This window comes from Mus pahari, chromosome 6 (genome assembly GCF_900095145.1).
Source record: "Mus pahari chromosome 6, PAHARI_EIJ_v1.1, whole genome shotgun sequence".
NCBI lineage: Eukaryota > Metazoa > Chordata > Mammalia > Rodentia > Muridae > Mus > Mus pahari.
Window position 1 is genome coordinate 106,828,013 of NC_034595.1, and position 7,711 is coordinate 106,835,723.

Consider the following 7,711-nt stretch of genomic DNA (forward strand, 5'->3'; position numbering starts at 1 on the left):
AAAAAAAAAAAAAAAAGATATATGGGTGTTTCAGGTAAAATGTGCATATACATTTGTTTTTTAAATGTGGTGAATGGGAGGGGTGGAGGACAAATAGATGTCCTGGACCTTCTTAGTACAGGCCCTCTGCCCTCCCAGAAAGGACACTGGAGCACTTACTTCCACCCCGGGCCTTATGGGTATCTAGCCTCAAGAATAACCAGGGACCAGCAATAGGCAGTGTGCACCAAAGACAGAGTTGCCTGAGTAGTATAGATACCTGGCATTTCATAGGACTCCAGGTTCAGTTCTTCCCCTGGGGTTCTTCATACCTGGTGCAACTTAGAGGGCACCCTGTGAAAGTCTTATGCAACTCATGTGAAACACACACGATTCCTAATAGAGGAGATTGAGGTACCCTTTCTGGGCTGAGGGCTGGCTCACTTGAGGTTCCTGGGCCTAGACTGAGGGATCTTTTTGATGTTTCTGCAGAGAGACTAGGCATTGGCTGCAATGGCAAGACCAGGATATTGGGCCACCACAGAACAGGTGCCTTATACACTGACATAGGATACACCTGCTAGTCTGATGCACTACCTGCTGGAAGTCAGGGGGTTATGTCAGGCTGTTCTTCTGGGTCACCCCCAGCTCTTTGGGGCTCCCCTTCAAGTTCTGGCCAGACTGTCTCTACTAATGAGATGTCTCTACTGGGACCAAGGCCTTGTAGTCTACCCTGTAATAAGATTTTTTAAAATAACTTTTTAAAAATTTATTAGACAGGCATGGCAGAGCACAGCTTTAATTCCAGAACAGGGAAGACAGAGCCAAGGAAGGAGAATCCTTGAGTTAGAAGTCAGCTTAGTCCACACTGTGAATTCCAGTTCAGCCCTTTTATTGTATATATATTAAATTAGTAACTTTTATTTTTCTGTAGTAATTGTTGTCTTGACTCAAAAATTCTCACCACACTAATTGTTTCAAGCTTGCTTCTACATCTTGGCCTCTCCTGAATTGCTCTGCTTGGCCCCAAACTAACTCTAGCAATCTTTTTTAATCTTCAAATCTTTCTCTGATTTGACACTTTTTCTGCCACTCAATTAGACATCGATTTTAAACATGGGTGTTTCCTTCCACATACCAACTTTACCTTCACTGTTTGGGATTAGAGGTGAGTACTAAGGTCGGGTCTGTATGCCAGCTAGAAGAAATCAAGGTGTGTGCTAAGGGCTGAGCCACACCCTAACTAGAAATAGGTTCAAATATCCTGTAATACTGTCTTTTTTTTTTCTGTAATACTGTCTAAAAGAAAAAAAAAATGCACTTATAAGGGGTGTAGAAGGTTCAGTGGTTAAAAGCACTTGCTGCTTTTCCAGAGTACCCAGTTTTATTTGAATAGCACCACTTAATGTAGCTTACAATCATCTGCAATTTTAGCTCCAAGGGATGATTCCTCTGGCCTCAGTGGGTATCATACTCATGTGCACATACCTACGTGAGAACACACACAATCAAAAATATTTTGTAGCCGGGCGTGGTGGCACACCCCTTTAATCCCAGCACTCGGGAGGCAGAGGCAGGCAGGTTTCTGAATTCGAGGCCAGCCTGGTCTACAAAGTGAGTTCCAGGACAGCCAGAGCTATACAGAGAAACCCTGTCTCGAAAAAGCAAAATATGTGTGTGTAGGTGTGTGCCATAGTACAGATGCTGCAATCAGAGGACAGTTGGGGGTGGGAGGTCAAAGTTCTTTTAACATGCGGGGCCTGGTGCTTGAACTTGGGTCATCAGGCTTTGTGGCATGTACCATCTTGCTGGCTCTTGGAGAGTTTGTTTTTTGTTTTTTAATTCCATCCTATCCTGGTCTTTTGGAAGCTGTTATAAGATGAAAGTACTCAAAATACTGAGTAGTGGTCAGCTGTTCTTTCTTACAACTCAGCAAGCCGTAAAACTGGCTGGCTGGAGGTACATCCTGGAGGCAGTCCCTAGGCCCTCCCATTGCAGAAGGATGGAGCCTACTCTTAGAGTCATTTGGTACTGGAGTTCAGGAGGTTCCAGTCACCCGCCAGCTGCTAGACTACCTAGGCACCCCTTCTTAACTCTTTTTTTTTTTTTTTTAAGATTTATTTATTTATTATATGTAAGTACACTGTAGCTGTCTTCAGACACTCCAGAAGAGGGAGTCAGATCTTAAGGATGGTTGTGAGCCACCATGTGGTTGCTGGGATTTGAACTCTGGACCTTTGGAAGAGCAGTCGGGTGCTCTTACCTGCTGAGCCATCTCACCAGCCCCCCTTCTTAACTCTTAAGGTCATCAGCTTTGTATACAGAAAGCGGGCAGCCTGAGTCCTGTGAACCATAAAGTTGAAGATGTATATGGTAAGGTGAGGTCTCTGGTTCTGGCAGACCATGCTGGCTATATCTGTCCCCATATATCCCAAAATCTTGTCCCTTCAGGTATGATGCAGGTGTGCTCAGGGTCTGGGGGACTCTAAGCTGGCACCTCTCTGCATCTTCTCCATCATGATGGTTTAGGTGCTCATGCTAACCTGCTTGGTATGGTAGAGCTTCATTTTACACAAGGACGAGCAGTTCAGAGAATGGTTATGGCCCCAAGCGTTGCATCTGTATTCTCTTGGGGTTACTATTATTATGATGAAACATCATGACCAAAAGCAATTTGGTGGAGAAGTATCTTACTTTAGGTTTTTATTGCTGTGATGAGACATCATGACCTTAGCAATGGTAGTGTGTAGGCAGACCTGGTGGCAGGCAGCAGGAAGAGAAAGACACTGGGCCTGGCCTGAGTATTCGAAAACCCAAAGCCTACACCACAGTAACACACTTCCTCCAACAAAGCCACAACTACCCCATCCCCAACAAGTACACACCTGAGCCTATGGGGCTATTCTTACTTAAACCACCATTGTTGGGGTCTAGGAGTTGCCTCACAAACCACAGGAACGGGGATCTCAGTCAGACAGGGATAGTTTATTGAGCACGTTTCAGGACTGATCAATCAAGGCCAAGTCCAGACTTGGGAGCTGAACTGTGACACTGAGTTAAGATCCTATAGAGATTTTAAGCCTAAAATCCACAAACATCTATGCCAAGTTATTCCACCAGTCAGGATTTAGGAAAATGTCTTTGTTGTACACTTATCCAGCTCCCATTGGTTGGGGTATTCAACTGTGGCAGGGAACTTGCCTTGTCTAACATTAATGTCTTAACTTGCAAACCAGGATGTCGCTCATCCACATACATGTCTCTTTCTGCCAAATAGGATGTCCGTTCCCAGGGAGATCTTGGGAACTTAAACACTGCTTGACCCCTACTCAAAATGGAAGTCTTATTCTAAACAGTTTCTTGTATTTGTGTAGGTGTTTCTCTAATGCTGGGCCCAAGCTTATTGTGGGTAACTATATAAAGCAGTTCTACTGACTTTTATAGTGATTGGTTTCCAAGGGCACAGAACCTAACAATATGTAATCAACTTGGGCATGAGAAAGTTACCTAGTAATAGCAGAAATTAATGGAGGAGGCACTTTCTTAATTGAGGCTCTCTCCTCTTAAATGACTAGCTTTTGTCAAATTGACATGAAACTAGCTAACAAGGTATGTTCCATAGAGCGTAGTTATTTTCCTATGTAGAGTGGCCTCACCTTCTAACTTTCCATCCTTTAAAAGTAGCTTAATTTACTCTGATTAAGGGTCCCAGTGCCTTGGGGAGGGAGGAGGCAAAGGGTCTCTGTGCTGATTTGTTTTCTGAGTTTGACAATGGGAAGAGATACCATTGATCTCCTCGAGCTAATTTGCCATGGTAAGCTGACAGACAGGAGACTCCCCCAGGGCTCAGGGGCCAGCCCTGTTACAGTAGCCCAGATCAGCTAAGATGGGTTACTTGATTTCCCCCCAGGATGCTTCCAGGACTACACCGTCTGGCTTACCTCCTGCAGTGTGAATCAATCACCACTGCTGGAGTCATTTCTGACACTCAGTCATCAGTTTTCAGTGATCAGTTAGTGAGCCCACTGCTGATACTCAAAGGCAGTCAGGGTCCTGGTGAAGGTTGAGGACTTAAAGTTGACCATCAGTTCTGCCCTACATAACTGGTTGGCCAGGCGCTGTGATGTCTCTGAGATAGCCCTGTAACTGCCTCTGCTTGCAGCCCAAACTCGCATCCTTGGAGCAACCTGGCACACTCCAAGCACCACTTGTAGCAGAATTTTAGCAGAGCCATTATATCTGGCACGAATAGTTAGGCTTTGAACTAGTCTTTTGTGAATAATCAGTGGTTATTATATGAGGTTTATGGGGTTGCTCTTCCAAAGGACTCAGAGCCTTTGCATAATATAGTCCGGAGACATACCTGGCAAACCAGGAAATGTCTTATGGCTGAGAATTGTTTAGACAATGGTTACTCATGACCATAGCCTTTCCACCCCTGCTCAAGTCCAAATAATAGACTCTGAGACTCTTATATATGAATATGTGCCTAGGCCAATAGCTTTGGCTAGTTCCCAATAGCTCATAACTCAATTATCCTGTTTAGAATAGTCTAAGTGGCTAGTTACCTTTCCTTCAGTTTCATGTGACTGGTCTCTTCTGTGGGGCGGGGTGATCTTCTTTGCCTGACTCCCAGAATCCCTCTCTCTCTCTCTCTCTCTCTCTCTCTCTCTCTCTCTCTCTCTCTGCTGGATTGCCACCTTTTATTTCCTGCCTCAAGTCATTGGCATAGGTTTTTTTTATTGGCAGATGATGCTTCTATGAAGTTCACAAGAGATTCTCTCTATAGTTCCTTCAGACTACTTCAGACAAGAGGTTTTGGTATGCACAAATTGACTTGCTAAAAATGCCTTTTGTGTAACAATATATAGGCTTTGCAATGTGGATTCTGGGTTCAGTCCTGCAGAGGCTGAGTCCCCTGCTGCCAAGAAACCTTAATTCATCCTGCAGTGTCTCTCTTCAATCTTCCAGTGTGTTGTAACCCAGAACACTGACACCTACCACATCCAACTTGGCTTTCTGAAACCTGTATACAGAGTTCACAGGCAAATGAAGGGAAGGTGGTGGATCAAGGACATAGGGTGGGTGTGTATGTGTGTGTGTGTGAGACATGTATCTCACCAACATAAGAACAAACTTTAGCATTCAATTCTAGGAATGCAATAGTGAGGTAGGAGGGTGTGCAGGGAGAACTGGAGAAGTCTGGATATCTATCAGCCTCCTCAGCCCAGATTCTCCAGCTGTCAGGGCCCAAACTAGTATTCAGAACATCCCTACTGGCAGCCTCCTGTCTCAGCACCAGCCAGATAGTCTGGCCAAAAGACCAAGCTGTACCGCCTCCCCTCCCCAGGGCCAGGAAGGAGGCCGAGGGAGAGGGAAAGCCCGTCTTAGAGCAATGTCCTCGAGCATAATGATGGTATTCAAGAACTGATTGGGAAACTTGGTGCGGAAACACAGGAACTATTTTTATAAGGACGGCTGTCCCCGGAGCTTGGGGGCTGTCGCGGGTTTGGAGTGCGGGATACGCCTATGCCCATCAATCGCGCTGTACACGGGGGTCTTCGTGGCTGTAGGGGCAGCGAGGGAGAGCTGAGTTTACCTCCAGCCCGGAATTTAACTGCGTTAAGAGCAGACAAGAGTGCATCCTGGGCCAGAAGGTGGCCGGTGGTCCTAATTCGTGGTGAACTCATCTTTTCTCCGGGGCTGGCCTCCCAGACTGGCCCGAGATTTGGGGTCGGGAGCACTGCGGGATTTCTGCAGTCACTTACTGGTTCCTGGAGTGCGGGCCAGACAGTATAAAGTCTCGGGAGTGTCTAGCCCAGTTCCCAGACACAGGAGCTACAACGTCGCCCCCCACCCCCAGCTAGTCTCTAGTGCGCACGCGTCAGCTACCCTTTGCGCAGTAGCCGGACGCAACCGTAGCCAAACATCCGAGACTAACCCGAGACAGCTAGGAACTGACAGTGGAGCCCTCCACCAAGCTGCCTAGAGAAGCGCTTCCACCCGCAGACAGCGCACCGGAAGCGGAAGCGGGCCTAGGCCGTCCCTCGAGCGGCCATCTTGGAGGCTGTACGGCGGAGAGGCTGCGGCGGGTGCGGTGGGCTAAGTCCCAGCGCGGGTGCGGCTCACGGCGCGGGCCCCACGCTTCCGCACCCTGCTCCGGCCTCGACCACGGCGAACCTGAACGCGGCAGCGGCCTCGGAGAGGTGAGCGCTCGCGGGCTGCGCGGGGCCTTGGGCCGCTCGTTCGCCCCGCCGGAGCCGGCTGCAGCGGCGGGCGGGGACTCCACACGTCGGGTCCCGTTCGTTACGTCGCCGGCTGTGCCCGGACCCGCAGCGTCCCTGCGCGGACCCGAGGTCGGTTACCGAGGACGCGTGGGGTTCCCGTCTGGGGCTGGTCCATCGGGGGGCTGGTTAGGGATTTTGTTTGCCACGCGGCGGATTCTCTCACGAAGAGGCCTGTTGGTTGGTGCGCTTGAAATACTTCGAGGAGGAGCCAGGTTTGATCTTTAAAAACGTGTCCCGTGAGTTTGTTGTGGGGTGGTAGCCGTTGAGTGCCCCCTTTCATCTCGAACAGTTAGAACCTCAGACTACTTAATACACCCCAACGAGAACGAGTGTGTCCACAGTTATGCCCTTGAGGGTAATACAACAAAACCTTTGGCAGTAAGAGTGGGACTTGGGCCAGTTTCGTGGGTCGGGGTGAGGACTGTCGATGCTTATTATCCACCTTTGCTAACTGCGGACTCTCAGCCAGTGACCTCACTTCCTTTTTAGTGTACATCACTTAGGTGTATGTTTAACCTAAGTCAAGTTCTCAACATTTCATCAGATCCAGATAGACGACTAGGAAGAGAGAAGAGCAGAGTTCATTGTAAGCTAACAAGTGCATAAGAATATACCTTTTTGTAAGTAGTGGTACAAGGCTTTATTCATGCCGGGTGTGTGTAATGGTAGCTTTAGGAATATTAGGAATTTATTTAATTATAAAGTCCTGTGTATGATCTTCAGTCAGAGATAGGTCTAGGTCCTAGAACTTGGAGTCATTACTCTGCACATCCTGTCTTCCTGTACTCAGCATCAGTTCAGTTCTCGGTGTGTGTGTAAGAAAGTGGTGCTGTGGCTGTTTATGTGAGCCTCTGGCTTCCTCCAGCCCATGGAGTAATCCTGGAGAAGGTAAAACTCCCTGAAAATCCCGGCCTCGGGTGTGTCATGTACCCTTCTGATCATCAGTCAGGCCAAGGTCTTATTCCACCCTGCCACCTAACCCGTGTGTAGTGTTGTGGGAGAGAGATGTCCAAAAGAAAAAAGAACTACCACCTTGGCACAGTGATGAGGGACTGAGAAAAGACCGTTCTGTGCCAGTGACTAGCTCTTCTGTCACCTTCCCTCCCCTAGGAGAGTCACGAAAGACATTGCTGTTCTGATTGAGGTAGAGGAGGAACTGTTAGGGCAGCAGAGTAGTGAATCATAAGCATGATGTTATATGCTTAACAGAAATTTGAGGCTGGAGATGAAGCCTAGTGATAGAATACTTGCTTATTCCTCGTTAGGCTCTAGGTTTAATTTCCGACGCTGAAAGAAAAAAGTTAAAGCTGGTCATAGTATTGGATGCCTTTAATGTCAGCACTTGAGAGGCAGAGGCAGAAGGATCTTTGAGTTTGAGGTCAGCCTGGTCTACACAGGGCAGCCAGAGCTATGCACTGAGACCGTGTCTCCAAAAAAAAAAAAAA

The 7,711-nt window shown here is 47.7% G+C and overlaps 1 protein-coding gene across 6 annotated transcripts in view; it reads left to right on the top strand.

Annotated features, from left to right (window-relative positions):
• Window positions 1-6,023: 6,023 nt before the first annotated feature.
• Window positions 6,024-7,711, top strand: part of Ube2j2 (ubiquitin conjugating enzyme E2 J2) — a 14,291-nt gene continuing 12,603 nt past the window's right edge. Inside the window, exon 1 of one of the 6 annotated variants that reach the window (XM_021200239.1) lies at window positions 6,024-6,185. The gene's annotated coding sequence lies outside the window, so the exon portion shown is untranslated. The other 5 variants (XM_021200237.1, XM_021200238.2, XM_029540337.1 and 2 more) reach the window with 5 other exon arrangements.